We start from the raw sequence: 16,421 nt of genomic DNA, 5'->3' as shown, positions 1-16,421 counted from the left end.
TAGCATAATGTGGGTGGTACCGTGGATGGGATCCATGCAACAAATACTTTATCCTTCATTTCTTTCCTTTTTTGATTCAGCGTAGCGCGAATCTCCCTGCAGGTTTTACTAACATCATCACTCTCTCAAAGCTATAACCTCTATACTCTCAAAGCTCTAGAAAAAGATACATCTCATTCAACGTCAACAGCCTTGTGTTTGAAAGGCATTTATTAAAGAAGTGTGACAAAAGTCAAACCTTAGGGTAAAGAGCAAAAAGGGACGAAGGTGCAGCTCCCTTATAAACAAAGTAATATCTGTTACTTTCCGTACTTTACATTCAGTTGAAAAATCTTTTTTTTTGTCATTTAATTTCTAACTCAATTCAAATCATGCCAGGAAACCTCCCACCTGTAAAATTTCTCAAGAAAATTCCCCCAGAAAATTTCAAATCCAAGTACAATTTTCCCTTTGGAAAATTCCTCCCGCAGGAAATAATCTCCAGCAAAAGGTCTCCGCTGTATAACTAAACTGGGTCTCTGCTGTTTAATGTTATGAGAGGTTTGCTAACGATTCATGGCAAATATGCATAAGATATACATTGTGAAAAATTTCAAAAATAAATTTACAGTTACAGAAACATACTTATTTCGAGTACCTGATAATATTAAAACTAACTTAGTGAAAATAGTTCATCCCCCCCCAAAAAAAAATAAGCTTATAAAAAATGTAAACTAGTGCGCTTAGAAGTTGTATGCTTGTTAATTTTGAGCTATATCTTAATAGTAATGTAACACACTTTGGATTTGGGTAAACCATTCAAAAGCCGACATTAATCTTACACAGTAAAATAATAATAATAATAATAATAATAATAATAATAATAATAATAATAATAATAATAATAATAATAAAGATATAAATGTGGCAGCTGCATTGCCAAGGATCTTTCACATGTCACATGTTCGGTCCATTTTGGCAGTTTTCTAAAATCACATGGAGGGCGGGGGCAAATATAAGATATAAGAAAAAGGTTAGAATTTTTACTTGAGGGACCTTCCTCTATGAAGGTTCCCATTCAGTGAAATCTGTTAAGATGGGGACAGTGGGTATGTTGTCCGTCTTATATTTTTTTCCCTACCCCTTAATTCAGAAAATATTTTCTTGGGTAATTTTATTGACAAATGTCTTTTTTGGTATTTTATCAAAAACCTTGAAAATAAAAAAATTAGTCCGGCCGTAGATTTTGAAAAAAATACATTTTGCCCTTTCCCAACTGTCAAGAATTGAAGCAAATTTATCAGTTTGTATTGTAGATGAATGCCGTCCATTTTCATGGTTGCAGCGGTAGCAGCAACCTTGTAAAGAGCGAGCTCCAGCCCATGGTAACCAAAAGTCAAAAAACGCGTTTTGAAAAAAACTACCTGGTGAAAAAATTGTCATTTGACACTGACTCTGGAATGGTAGCTATTTTTCGGTTTGTCTTAAAAGCAAAAGTTTATTGCGAAAAGAAATTTATGGTGATTTAAAAAAAGCCTGAAACCTCTAAGAAATGGCGTCAGATGAAAATGAAAAGTGCACCATTGGAATCAACATGGTCCAAAACCTCATTGAGGGAAATTACAGTCTCCCTATTTGAACAACAAGGAAAATTACTTTTTTGTATGGGTAGCACTGATTTGTCCTCTGTTTTTTGTTTTGTTTTTTTTATTGTCATTTTTTTAAGCAAGCCTAGCGGACTACCATAGCGTCATAGAGAGATGTTTAATCGCTTTTTCAAAAGATTTTGCTCATATTTAAGTGCTTTTTTTATAAATTCCGTCATCTGCAAGCTCCAAATGGCACTGAAAATGGCACTTTCGGTGTTGTGTCTCAAGGAGCTAAGCTGGGGCTATTGGGCATGCAGAATTTAAAAGAGTGATGTTTAATGGTTCATTTGAAAGCAACTGCTCATAAATAAGTACTTTTCCATCAATGTTACCATTCGTAAGTTCGATATAGCACTGAAAATAACACTTTTGGTGCCAGTTCCAAAGCGGAAAAGCCGTGAAGTACAAAACAGGCACTATTGTAATAGTTATATTCCAGAACCCTTAAGTTGAGATTTAAAAGAGCCCCTCCTATACACCCCCTCCCAGCCTCCTTAATAAGTTTCATAAAACGTCTGCTCATCAGTAAGCTACCGAAACATTTGCCTGCAACCACACCATCGTAGATAGGTATTTAATGCCTCAATTAAAAGCTATTGCTTATATTTACTAGGTTTTTTTTTTTTTTACAAATTCCTCCATCTATTAGATTTCATAGATTTCAATGTTAACTAGTTTTTGAGGAGAATTCGCAATGAACTCTTTATCATAGTTGTAGCAATAGCTGCAAGCTAGCAAAGAGCAAGCCACCGCCCATAGTAAATAAAATTTTAAAAATGTTAAAATGGTCTTTTTTTCTTCTTTTTTCCAGGCCTAGCGGGTTACTAAAACGTCATAGAGAGATGCTTAAGAGCTCATTCAAAAGCTATTTATTATATGTACGTTATATGTATCATTCTGCAAGTGCCATATTCAACGTTATTATATGCATCATCTGCAAGTGCCATATGGCGCGAAAAAAGGCTCTTTTTATGCTGTTTCTCTAGGGGTGGAGCTAACGGGCTAGTAGAACGTCTTAGATATATTTTTGATAACTCATATAAAAAGTATTTCTCATATTTACGTTCTTAATATAAATTTCACCAACTGCATGTTTCAAATGGCACTAAAACGGAACTTCTCCTACCATGTCTTAAGTGAAAAAGCTGGGGCTGGTGGGCTACCAGAACTTCTTATAGGGATATTTAATGGCTCATTTGAAAACTTTTGCTGAATATCCACGCGATTTTTATCTATTCTACTATTCTTAAGTGAGACATAGAACTGAAAACAACAGCGATGCTGCCACTTCTTAAGTGGAAAATCTTGGAACCATAAAACGGCATCATTGTAATAATTATGGTCCAAAACCCTTAAATGGGGGTTTGCAAAAACACCTCCCGCATCTTCCTCCTCAAGGCCCCCTTAATAAGATACACAATTAAACTCCTACAAGCACCAATATATTAAATTACATTATTAGAAGCGTGGTTCATTTAGTACATTGCTGGACTTCAAAATAAATTTGAAATTTGGAGGTTTATAAGCACCCCTTACATATACTCCCCCTCCATACCCTCTTGGTAAGTTCCATAAATCACCTACTCATCAAACAGTTCGTGGTAACGAACTGTAGTAAGGAGCGACTCGGCTCAATAGTAACCAAAACTCTAAAAAACGGAATTTTGATACTAATCGTTACATCAAAAGAATTGAATTTTAATGCTGATTTGAAATATTTAAGTTTCATCAAGTTTAGTATTACCTATCAGAAGTTACGAGCCTGGGAAAATTTGCTTTATTTTAGAAAATAGGGGAAACACCCCCTAAAAGTCATAAAATCTTAACGGAAAATCACATCATCAGATTCAGCGTATCAGAGAACCCTATGGTAGACGTTTCAAGCTCCTATCTACAAAAATGTGGAATTTTGTATTTTTTGTCAGAAGCCAGATCACGGATGCGTCGTTAGTTGTTTGTTTGTGTTTTTTTGTTGTTTTTTTCCCCAGGGATGATCGTATCAACCCAGTGGTCCTAGAAAGTCGCGAGAGGGCTCATTCTAACAGAAATTAAAAGTTCTAGTTCCCTTTTTAAGTTACCAAAAAAATTCGAGGGCACCTAGACCCCCTTCCATGCTCATTTTCTCTCCAAAGTCACCAGATCAAAATTTTGAGATAGCCATTCTGTTCAACTTAGTTGAAAACCTAACAACTATGTCTTTGGAGACGACTTCATCCCCCACAGTCCCCGGGGGAGGGGCTGCAAGGTACAAACTTTGACCATTGTTTACATACAGTAATGGTTATTATTCAGTTCAATTCAGTTCGTTTACTAACAAAAACAAATCATACATTGTAAACTAACTACACTCTAAGAGAGCACTGCCCGTAACGGGTGACAGTATTCATTTAATCATCAAGAAAAGAAATATAAGGTAAGAAAAGAAAAGAAGAAGAAGGGAAAAGAAAAGAAAACAAACGTAAATTAATAAAACAAAACATAGAGAATTATCGGTACAAGAAATTAGGATCTAATTCAATATTTTCCAATAAGAAGCTTTTAATCTTACTTTTGAACTCTGGTAGGCTATTAGCATTTCTCAACGTATTTGGCAAATAATTCCATATTTTCGGTCCGGTAAATTTGATTGAAAAACCAGATGATGTGAGACGTCTCGTTTCTGTAGCTAGTTGCGACGCATGTCGAGTATCATGTTGGTGAATTTCATCATTCCTTCGAAAAGCCGACATAAACGACTAAGGTGCGGTATTTGTGCTTACTTTATATAAAGTTTCGCCAATATTTTTTCTCAAAGTCGAGCCACATCTAATATCTTAAGTTTTATTAAAAACGCCTTCACACTCTGACGAGGCTCAAGCTTGCAAATTGCACGCATAGCTTTATTCTGAAGAATTTGAACTTGCTTCCATTCTGACTTATAATTTGAAGCCCAAATGCTTGTTCCATATAAAAGATATGAGGGGAATAGACTGAAATATAGGATCAGTAATATTTTATGGGGAAAAATAAATTTCAGTCTATGGAGAATACCAACAGCTCTTGACAGCTTCATACAAAGAAATTTAATGTGGATTTCCCAATCCAGCTTTTCATCAATTATTATACCTAAATATTTAATGTGGTCAACTCGTTCAATTTCTTCGTGGTCTGCCGTATTTATCTTGCTGTTGTAAACTGGATCATTTCCATGTTTAAAAATGATATACTTCGTCTTTTTTGTATTAAGGGACAGCAACCGCTCTTCAAGGAATGCAGTTGCTGCCTGGAGGCAAAAACTTCAGCGTTTGTAGTTAGTTGCTCACGGTTTTTATGTGTTTGAATGATGGGAAGACTTAGAGTGCGGTACTGGATTCACTCTCTTTGGGGGAGCTAGGGGGTGGGGTTCAGTGCTTTGGCGAGTTTTGCGCTTCTGGACGTGCTATGGCGATGAAAATTTGTAGGCGAGTTAGAAAGCTGCACAAATTGACTTGATAAAGTCGTTTTCCCTGATTCAACCATCTTTTGGGCTAAAGGAAGAGGAAAAATTAGAAAAAAATGAGGTATTTATAACTTACGAGTGGGTGATCGGATCTTAATGAATTTTGATATTTACAAGGACATCGTGACTCAAAGCTCTTATTTTAAATCCCGACCGGCATTAAGCCTCTGATTTTCCTTTTAAATCAATCTATTGATTCTTAAAATTTTGTTAGAGCTCATACCATATGATCTCTTGGCTCTTGGCTCTTCTGGCCTCGTCAAAAGTGCCATATGAGCTCTTAGCTCTTGCTTGTTTTATTGATTGTTTGATAACAGCCAGAAATCATTTCTTATGCCAAACTGGTTAATCATGACAAAACGAAAGAACTGTTAATATGAGAGACCGTAAATAAGAGAGAGCGAGGATAATACCAGCAAGTAAAGAATAAAAGAAAACTATGTAAACATTTCAGTCGACACCTTTACTTGACCGTCTTTAAAAGGTAAAAAAAAAAAATAATACAGGTAAAAGCATGATAAAATAAACCATACTAAAATAATGTTCAAGTTATTGCTTACAAAATTTAGGCAAAAACAGGTTATGGTGATATGCTTCACCTATTTTGAGGGCATTTTGAAAAGTTTAAGGCAGTAGATATTGGCAATATTAGGGCAGTGGAGTGTAGCCTCATAATAATGGATTTTGATTCTTATAGGCTTTTTTTCCAAGTGAATATTCTAATAGGGTAGCCGTCACACTCTTCCCAACCTAGGTTAGGATTAAAGAAAGTTCCTTCTTTTGTGATGGTCTCCTTAGGAAATTATTCTACGAATCATTTAAAATTTGAAAATGCCTGAACTCGAGGTGGCAGCATTGCTCAAGAAGGCCATCTAAAATCGGGGGAATCCCTGCCTTAGGTGAGCTTAAATACCCTTTTCATCGCGTTGACTCGTCAATTGAATAATTCCATTATAATATTAGATTACAGGTATTTCTATGGAGATCTTTAGTAGTATTGAAAATAAATTTTATTTGATGAAAAATTGTTTATTTTGAATTCCTGCGTTTTTCTATGTGAGCTAGGGATTTTTTTAGTAAATTCAATGTCAATTTTTAATTATTTTTATGCCTTTGAGGTGAGGTATGTTTTAACCTGGGATCCATTGTTTGTGTTTAAATCAACCCAAAACACGTGACAAATCCTTAAAAATTTGTATGATTATGAACCTGTAATTACAAAAAAATAAAACAAAATTGCAGTTTATTATCCTTTTTTAGGCTAATCGGTCATTTTCGAACAGAATACTATGTTCGCTTCCATTAAATGTCACAATGGGCATTGGATGAATCATTTTGCATTTTATGGCCATCTACAGTCTCTCATTTGGTCTTAAAAATCCTTGAATCATGATATATAACACCAAAGCTGTCTTGGCAGCTTATAATTTACTTTTTAATTTTCTGTATATTAAACTTACATTGCATCTCAAACGGAGTAAAAACTTTGAGTTCCTTCATTTAAAGTCTCTTAAGCCAGTGCCCTTGTCAGAAATGTAGAAAAAACAATTTCAATACCTGTTCAGCATTTTAAGAGTCAAAAGTGATCAGAAAACAAAAGTCCCCCTTCACCCTCTATCTCCTTAAATTCACTCGGTCGAAAATTTGAGACAACCACTCCGCTAATAATAGCCCAAAGATTATAGATAGTGCCTTTGAGGTTGACAAATATTCAGAGTCCTGGACAAGGGCTTTAAGTCATGCTTGGGGACGTATTATGTTCTTCTGAAAGGGTTGCCACGTAAGCTTTCGAGCATACTCATTCGATTTTAAATTGGAATTTCTGTTTCTCTTTTAGAGAGTCAAAAGTGATTAGAGGACAGCTAGACCCCCCCCCCACTCCCTTTTTTCTCAAATGGCTCGTATAGACATTTTGAGATAGGTATTGTGTTCAAAATTGCCCATAGATCATAATGCAGTGCCACCGAGGTTAAGAAAACCCTGCAAAGTCTAGGATAATAGGTTTTAACTTATAACCAGGGTGCTTATAAGGTTTGATAGAAGGGATGGTCTCACAAATCTTGGAGGGCGCTAATGTGATTGGTAATTAAAAGTTTTAGCTCAATTTATAAAACTCAAGAGCAACCAGAGGGTAGCCAGAACCCCCCCCCCCCCGCCACTCTTTTTTCTTCAGTATTTGCGAACGAAATTTTGAGTGTGTCGTTAGTGGTAAAATGATCCAAATGTCAAATAACTATCAATTTTATTTCCCACTAAGCGTTCCTTCCTAATATAATAACTGTATTAACTTCGGAGGAGGCTCACTCGATTGTACATCGAACAGTAAATGGGTAACCAGTCCCCCTTCCTTCTTCACCCCGTTTTTTCCTAAAACATTCTATCAAAATTTGAAAATAACCAATCTGTTCAAAATAGTCCAAAGATTTAGGTTCGGGAACATGCAAGGTTCATATTAAAAAAGTGTCCGTATAAACTTAGAAAGATGGTAATTTCTTTGGAAATTGGTAGTTTTCCCTTTTAAGGAGTCAAAAGCAATCGGGTGGCAAATATGCTTTTCACCACCCACCCTTCCCCCAGATGCAGTCTCTTCCCCAAATGAATCAGATTGCAATTTTGAAATAATCATTTTGTCCAAAATCATCCAATGATAATATAGCAATGCTTCCAGGTTTGACACAACCCCACAGAACCTGTAGGTATGGGTTTTAAGTTATATCCAAGGAGCATATAAGGTTTGATAGAAGGATTGAAAGAATCTTCAAAGAGGTTCATTTGATAGGAAATTAAAAGTTCTAGGTCTATTTCCAAAAGTCAAAAGTAATCGGACGGCAACAAGTCATCCCTAACACACCCATTTTTCTTAACACCTGTGATTAAAATTTTGAGTTGGCCATTTTACTCATAATGGTCGAAATGTCGAATAACTATTGCTTTGAATTTGACCCCCCCCCCCCTCAGCCCTCAGTGGAAGTGCTATAGGCTCTGGTAGTTGCCCATCGTCAGCATATAAGGTTTTTACAGAAGGTAAGGTTGTATAAGCTTTTAAGGAGGCTCCTTCCATTGGAAATCGAAATTGAGCCCTTTTTAAGAGTCAAAAGTGATCAAAGGGAAATCATTCTTCGCCCCTTTCCTGAAATGCTTCCTATCAAAATTTTGAAATAGCCAGCCCTCCTTCCCTATCCTCTTTTACCCAGAGGTATCAATATGAGGAATTTTCTGCAGTTGGGTGTTTTCTGGGTTAATATTTTGGGGAAGGGGGGGGAAGGGTAGGGTAGACACCAGCTCCCAAAGCAGTAATTAATTGCAACTGATTAAACTTTAGAGGTTACAATAAAAGGGGGGATAAAAAGGGCTATTTTCTGTGTATGTTGGGGAGGGGGGGTATTGCTCTGGGATAATTTCCACGGGATATTTTACGAGGTATTTTACTTCACTAGATAGGCTGAGTACCTACTGAGTTGCCTTCTCAGTGAGGGCCCTTTCCAGGCCACTCAGCGCGTCTTGCTGAATGCCGGATAGGGGATAGCGAAGTGCCGGATAGGGGAAGATCTTATAGATACATAGGATAACTCCCATAGAGAGAGGTGCTGACTAAGGAAGACCTAGCCCCTGGTGGTCCATAAATTGAAACTGGAGTACCTTTACCTGGGGGCCATAAATAAAGGCAGAGAAGGAAGAAGGCTCCTCTAATACAAACTGAGCAGGGCCCATCGGCTTGTGGACAAGTCACTTTAGTTGCAAACCTTCTTCCAGCAATGGTTTAAATTGTATGATACTGCAGGATACCATCGTGGGAGGATCCTCTCCAGGAGGACAACTGCAAGATAGGGTGGAAGATCCAAATTCGGACAACGGCCACTGCATGTTGGGTAGGCCTGTTGAGTTCCAGCCCAAAAGTCAGCGACGGGCGTCCTTGCCCCGAACCAAGCCAAAGAAGCCGGTTGGGAGTTGGCCTAGCAAATTACCCCTGTAAAATAAGGACCGTTAACGATACGTCAACGATAAGCCTTGGATCTGAACCTCTAAATCTGATGGCGACCCATGCAATGCCCTGAACAAGACAAACAAAATGTCTAAAATCGGCCAACGAAATGTTAGAACCATGTCAACACTGTCAAAAACAGAGCAAGTCCTTCGCAAATTCGAGAAGAGTGAACTTGGCATAGGCGTCATTTGGCAAGCAAGGTGGAAAGGCTGCAGCGAAAAGAAAATCAGCGACGACTTGGCTATGTCTAAAGTCTTATGCAGAAGAAAAAATGGAAGTCCCCATGCTCGAGTTGTAGCAATATTAGGTCCAAATGCAACAAAGGCTCTCTACTCATAGAAACTGGTCAATGAAAGAATACTATATGTAAGATTTGTTTCTAACCACGCCAAATTGTCAATGATCGTGTGCTATGGACCGACAAATTATGCTGATGACACCTTTAGAAATGAGTTCTACGACAGTCCCCAGTCTGTGATCGATTCAATCCCACTCCAAGACCTCACCTATATCGCAGTTGACCTTAAAGCAAAGGTTGGCCAAGACAGATTCTACTGCCTTGGAGTGATGGGCCACCATGGACTTGGCACCATAACCGAAAATGGAGCTCGAATTTTCTGCTTCACAAAGGGGAATGATTTGCTGATCAGCGGAGAGCTCTTTGAGGATAAACATATCAACACATTCACTTTGACATCCCTGGACGGCAATGTCAAAACCAAATCGACCATTTCTTGATCCACCAGAGATGGCAAACAAGCCTAAGAGGGGCTCGAAGCTTCCAAAGCACCGATGTTGGTTAAGACCACAAACTAGTAGTCACCATACTGAAATTGAACCTGAAGTCTAATAGTTAGAAGCTGAAGACAGACATACTCAAAAGCTTTGAAGTGAACAAACTAAGGGACGAGGGCGTTCGATATTCGTTTGGCATCAAACTGTCCAATAAATTTGAATCCTTATATGACCTACCAGAAAACGTCAAAGAAGATTGGGAGACATCAGCAAAAACTACACAGATGCAGCCAAAGAACCCCACGGGTTCAGAGAGCCGGATAAGCAACATTAGATATCTACAAAGCCCTGGGATCTCATAGAAAGGTGAAAGAAACTCAAGTAGAGCTCATTCGGGAAAAATAATCACTCAGAGGTGACCAAGAGCTTTGCCTATAAAGAAGCTGATATAAATCTACAGAAAAGTGCCAGATCTGACTAACGGCAAAACATGAACAAAAAGGCTAGACAAGCCGAAGAAGCAGTGAGCTGTGGAGACATACGAACCATATATTGCCTTACCAAAGAAATAGTAGGCAAGTCAAGGATCCAAGAATGCCTCTTAAAAGATGAAGATGGAAGGTGCCTTACAGATGTGGAAGAACAAAAGGAACGGTGGGTGAGTTATTTCAAAGACCTACTTAATCGCCTAACGCCACCAGCACCACCAGATATACCAGACCAACTTCTGTTCACTCTTCACATTAGTGATGAAAAGCGGATAACTGACGAGTTACTCTCAGCAGCTAAGAGACTAAAGACTGGAAAGGCCCCTGGTAGAGACTGCATTTCATCAGAAATGATCAAGTTCAGCCTACATCGAGCCCTGGCCATCTGGCTATCCTTCTTCTCGTTCCTCTGGCAGACCGCAAAATTCCCCAAAGACTGGAGAGCAGGAGCCTTTGACAAACTCTTCAAGAAAAGAGACACTAAAGAATTCAGCAATTATAGAAGAATCAATCATCTCTCGATCCCTGTAATGCTCTTCACATCGATAATATTAGGAAAACTCCAAGCTGGCCTTGATCCTCACTTCCATACGCTCCATGCTGGAAGTACCTAACAAATGGAGACAGTGCTTGTATATATTTTGGGGGTGATACCTGACGCGGGGATGCCATGGATATTCTGTGGTAGCCACAACACTGTGCTGGGTAGAGAATTTAGAGTGGCGAAACCCTATATAGGCCAGTGTATTCTCCTGATGAGCCCTTATGTTGGGTGTTGCCTCTGAATTATTTGTCTATATTATTTTTTCTATTGTTTGGTAAATGACGACTTATACTTATTGACGACATGACTGCCTGTCCATGGATTATTCTTTATGGTTGATTGTGTGTGGCTATGCTGTTTGACCTATGTGATTGTATGGACGAGTAGGGTTAAGGCCTCATTCAAGTGCTGGTCTATATTAATCACTAATTTAGGAAAACAGTCTTCCTTTTCTCCTTCTGTCTCTCTTTTTTTTTCTTTTTTTTTTGTGTTTGTGCTGTTGCATTGGTGATTTCTCTTTTCATGATATATTATTTGTGGACTTCGAAACGGCGTTTGATTCAGTAGATCGTCAAACCCTGTGGAGAGCATACGTAAAATTAGAACTGAATATCTGTAGGTTTCTTGAAATAATTGTAGTAGCCCTGTCATTAATTGTGTTGCGATGTACTCCTGTAAATAGCTACCAAAGCAACTGGAGGACTTTTGTAAAAATTATAACGTCTATTAACCAGCTATGTGTCAACTGACTATCCTCCTTACTGCAAAAAAATCAATTTTTTTTTAACTTCTTAGACAGGGTTCAATGACTTGATTGTCTTCACTTTGCCTCCTTTTCTATTTTAATTTTATCTATTTAGATAGTAAATACTTTAGCAATTAAGAATAAAATAAAAAATTCCAAACAATGTAAAAACAAATACAAGTTAAAATTTTGCATCATTTTGTATTAATAATAAAAGATCTTATTCATTCATAATGGAAAAAATTGCAATCTTAATAAGATTTTATGCCAGCCAAAGAGGATTCTTGTCGGCAAACCGTTTAGGACCAAATGAAAAGCAGGTCGTCCTAGAATTGGACGGGGGAATATCATAAGGAAAAATTTGACAAGTAGAGCTGTGTTGGCCTCAAGCACCTAAATATTCAGGGTTTCTATTAAATTCAGTTCATTTTCGAAATTCTCAAAAAAATATTTATCATTTATTTGTAAGTTTTTTTCTCCTTTAACAGCAAACCCTATTTAGACCAGCTCCCCATCGTCAAACACTAAAAATTTTAAAGACTTTTATCCAAAACATAGACCATGTCAAATTTTATAGCTTTTTCCTCATATTCCAAATTTCCCACTTGCATACCCAAAATTATCATCAAAATCAAGTTATTTTTAAAGTAAATCTGGAAAACTAGAAAAAATTCCTTAAAGTTCCTTACGTTTTGCTTTATAGTGCAACTTCTGGTATGAGAAAGTAGTGAATATTTGAAAATTTGAAAACGTTGCTTCGACGGAAGATAGCAAATGAAACAAAAAGGCAAGATCAATAGATGTGTTTTGGAAACAAAATAAGCTTTGTATTGAACTTATGATATATTTTGCTCGTGGGTTTTCTTGTGTCGCATCCTCGCTACCTTGCAGATTTCAGAAAACACAAAAATCAAGAAGACAGGAGAGAGTATTACTACTCATTGATAAAAAGTGATTTTCGTGTTAAAAATACTAATCCAAAACGTTGGAATAAGGTTCAAGAATAATTTGGTAAAAAAATAATAACTAGTGCTATTTTTTTTTTCTCATGTTGTGCTTTAGTTTTTGAGCTTTACTTATTAAGAAGCCAAAGCATCAGCTACAGCTGATGAATGTGAGGACAAATTTTTTTTGTGATTTTATACACTCATTTCTTATGAGTTCCCACTGTATTTGTCCTTTTTTGTGCCAAAAAAAATAAATTAGGTTCTACTCTTCCTGGCGTTGAAATTTCAAAAATTTCAGTCAGCTAGAATCTTCAAACTTTCTTATTGCCAAGTTAAGACGTCATATTGCAATATTGAAAAATGAGTATATGTTAGCAAAAATTCAAATCTAAGCAGCCTGTGCTTGCCAGGAAAATTTTTGGATTTTTTACTGTTACAAAAAGATTTTTTCACGATTTTTTACCGAACATAACAGATTTTTCATTTTCTAGTGTGAAAACATGTCTTCACTTGCATAAAGAGGGTCGCATAGAGGATCTTATGTCAGGAACGAGTAGCATAGAATTATGGCAGTATTGGAATAAAAACAGACAATTAGAAATTAATCAAAATAAATCGTTTTTTAATCAAGAAGATAATGAGCTTTTATAAATTTTGTTGGCTTCAAGGAGTACTTCAAGCAATAATCTCTAAGAAAAATCATTTTATATTAAACATTAGTTCTTTTTTCATTACTTCTTTCAAGTCATCTTAAGAATTGGAATAATTTTAGCGTACTTATCGATCATATAATAGACACTCGATAAGTGAAGTTCGATTAATGCTAATGAAATCAAACAAAATATGATAAATATATAATAGTTTAGAAACAAATTTGGGCTATATATTTGCTCATTAGGGGGTGGGGGTTTAAATATATTAAATTGCTGGATTTAATATATGCTATGCTTTACCCCCCACCCACCCCCCTAATTTGTAAATATATAGCCCAAAGTTTTGATAAAGCAAATGAAATAAAACTAACCGGTTATTATCCCATCTGATCTTCGCCATCCAAAGGAATTACAGTATAAAGAAGTTACTTGACCAGTTTCTTGTGTCGAAATGTTATAGTGTCTATTATATAACCGATAATTTCAAATTTTAGTTATAGTTTCTGTCAAAATTTGAAGAACTAAGCACATTGTCCAGCATCTGCACATTTCTTGATATCCAAACACGAGGAAATAGGCCTTAGATGTCATGCAGAGCCATTTGGACTCTGCTTGAACTCAGACTTTGTAGAGAGATGTTCAGGTTCTCAAATTTTGTCATATAGTCTTGCACAGTCACTATGTCATGGCACTTCCAGAGAATCCGACTTACTTTTTGTGAACAAAGACGGGAAAAACTGCTGGTTCCTTTTCTTCTGTATCCCAGCCACCTTTCTTTTTTTCTCTTCTGTTTTGATTTTAAGAATTTTATCTTGAATGAAATTTAACAGGTTCACCTACTGGTCTTGATTGATTAAACAACGCTAGAATCAATCAAGTTTTGGGTTTTGTGGATGTCATTAACCTTAAAATATGCTGTTTAAACAGCATTTACAAGCAAAGGTCACTTTTAGACACCTTGGTACATCATAACGAATCTACCCCGGATATTGTTTCCTAACGCCAGATTTTGCCATTCCACGGGACGGAAAAATGCAAACAGAAAACTGGTGAAGATTGCACGTCTCGGAAGCTGCCAAAAGACAGGCAAATAATAAGAGGGTTAAACAAATTTAACAGCTTTTCTAATATTCATAATTAAACATAGGTATTCATACAAAAATTCATCAAAATTCTCACTTTTTGATTGATTGCTTGATGATATAACATTAATCTGGAGAATTAGGTAAATTTCAACTATGTGTTGCCAGTCCACGCAAAAGGCAATCCTCTAAAAAGAGCATGACTTAAAATGATTACAATGGTCAATAGCGTTGTGCCTATATCTTCAATATATGTGGTGAAAACCCTCTGGGGGTTTGGAGCCGGTAACTCACTGCAGCTTCCATGCCAAAATCTTTTCAGCAAGGTTGCCAATTTACTGCCATCTAACGATAGGCATTGAAGCATGATAGTTTATGAAGGCTAATAATGGTAATTTCTAAGCACAGTGATCCATTTAACATATTTTAAAAGTATAGACATGAGGCTACTAAAACCTTTGGAGCCTACGACATGTATGCATGGTTCGTTCTTTATATAGTCATAAGGAATTCTTTTGTGAAACCCCTCAGAGTGGCTGCCACGATGAGAGATAATTAACGAATCATTTTGGATGCCCTAAGGGTCTCTGGATGCCCATGAGTATGTAATTTCTAAGGTGAAATAAATAGGTACAGAAAATTTGCATAGCCCTTCATTTCAAATTGGTCTGTTGCCGCCGTCAAACACAAACAGAAAAAAAAAATAAAAGCATGACAATGCGTAGAAAGCCAAAAAAGTAGTATCGCTGAGTGACAGTGAGTTTCTAGGTTTATTTGCTCTTCGAGATCTGGATTTAAAGTAGCCCAGAAGGGAAAAGTGTATCACGTTGGTGGATATTTGATTCGCTTCTGCTTCGGATCTGAGTAGGAGTATTTGTCTCTACTGCCGTTTTTTTTCAAATTTATTAAATTTTTGTTCATGGGATTTTAAAAATATAAAATGGCCTTTCTATTTTAGAAAAGCAAACTTGTTATTGAGAAGGAAAAAAAATCCTAATAAGTTTCTGTTAGAAGTTTAATTTTTCTTCTGTAGCTGAATTTAAAGTCACTCTAAAAAAATGTCTTTGTTTGGTCAAATATTTGGTTCGCTTTTTTAACAAATCAGAGTAGGGGAATTTATAAACAGCTGGCAAAATTTTCCATTGAATAAATCAATTTTTTGTGTCTAAAAAATCATAAAAATGTGCTGTTTGAAGTCTTTTTCAGAGAAGTATTCAAAAACGTTTTTTTGGGAATTTCTTTTGTGAGACTTTCCATCTTTTCCACTTTCCCTTGTGGTACTTGTCTTCTATTTGTCTCACATTCATATTATACCACTCTCGTAATTGAACTAAGCTCTATTCTAATAGTCCCAGGTATTGTGCTGTTCATTTGCTCATAATTTTGAATGCATTTTGACTCTCTAAGATTTAATCTGTTGTACTAAGCTTTTAATATACATGATTTATTGAAACATTATTCATGATTTTTATAAAATTGATTCGTTTGTGGGTTCGCTAATTCATATTGAATAATAGCATTGGTATTAGCAAACCACATAAAGCCGAAACAAAAATTATAGGTAGGGGAATAGTGCTTTCTGAGTAAAGATACCGGATAAGTCAAAGTATTACCAGAGATTGTCTAACATTATATTATGTAATATTCCCCAGTTTCTAAATAGCGACTGTATTTTAAATTTTTTTAACGTATTCAAAAATAAAGTTAGAAGTATTAACTTATCTACTTAGCATTGTATGACAAGGAATATCCAAGAAATTTTAACAGTTCTTACAAATTAATGCAGCAGAAACTTTAAATAAATAAAAAACTAGAGTTTGAAAATTAACTTTCCCTTGGTCTCTTTGTTTAAGAAAACGAATCCTATAAAAATTACACAAAATTTGTTCTTGTGCAAATTAGGGTATAGGGGTATACATTTCCAAAGGGTTTACACTGAATATCGGCTTTGTGTCTATAATTCCCTTCACAGCCAAAACCCGATCTCCTACTGCTGCATGAGGAAACTGATGACAATTGAAAAAGGGAATGGGTTAGTACAGCTTATACGTGCGCGCAAAATTTGCAAATTGTGAAAAAAATATACGTATTTTGATTAAATTCACTTTATCCTACTTACAGTAGACATTTTGTACA

At 36.3% G+C, this 16,421-nt stretch overlaps 1 long non-coding RNA gene across 1 annotated transcript in view; it reads right to left on the bottom strand.

Annotated features, from left to right (window-relative positions):
- LOC136042824 (uncharacterized) overlaps positions 1 to 13,742 on the bottom strand; it is a 73,305-nt gene extending 59,563 nt beyond the window's left edge. The window contains exon 1 of the long non-coding RNA XR_010621447.1: positions 13,575 to 13,742. This is a non-coding gene — a long non-coding RNA (uncharacterized LOC136042824). The remainder of the gene's footprint in view (positions 1 to 13,574) is intronic.
- Between the last annotated feature and the right edge of the window lie 2,679 nt (positions 13,743 to 16,421).

The sequence above is a fragment of the Artemia franciscana genome, unplaced genomic scaffold (assembly GCF_032884065.1).
Source record: "Artemia franciscana unplaced genomic scaffold, ASM3288406v1 Scaffold_209, whole genome shotgun sequence".
NCBI lineage: Eukaryota > Metazoa > Arthropoda > Branchiopoda > Anostraca > Artemiidae > Artemia > Artemia franciscana.
This window is presented reverse-complemented; position numbering and strand designations above follow the sequence as displayed.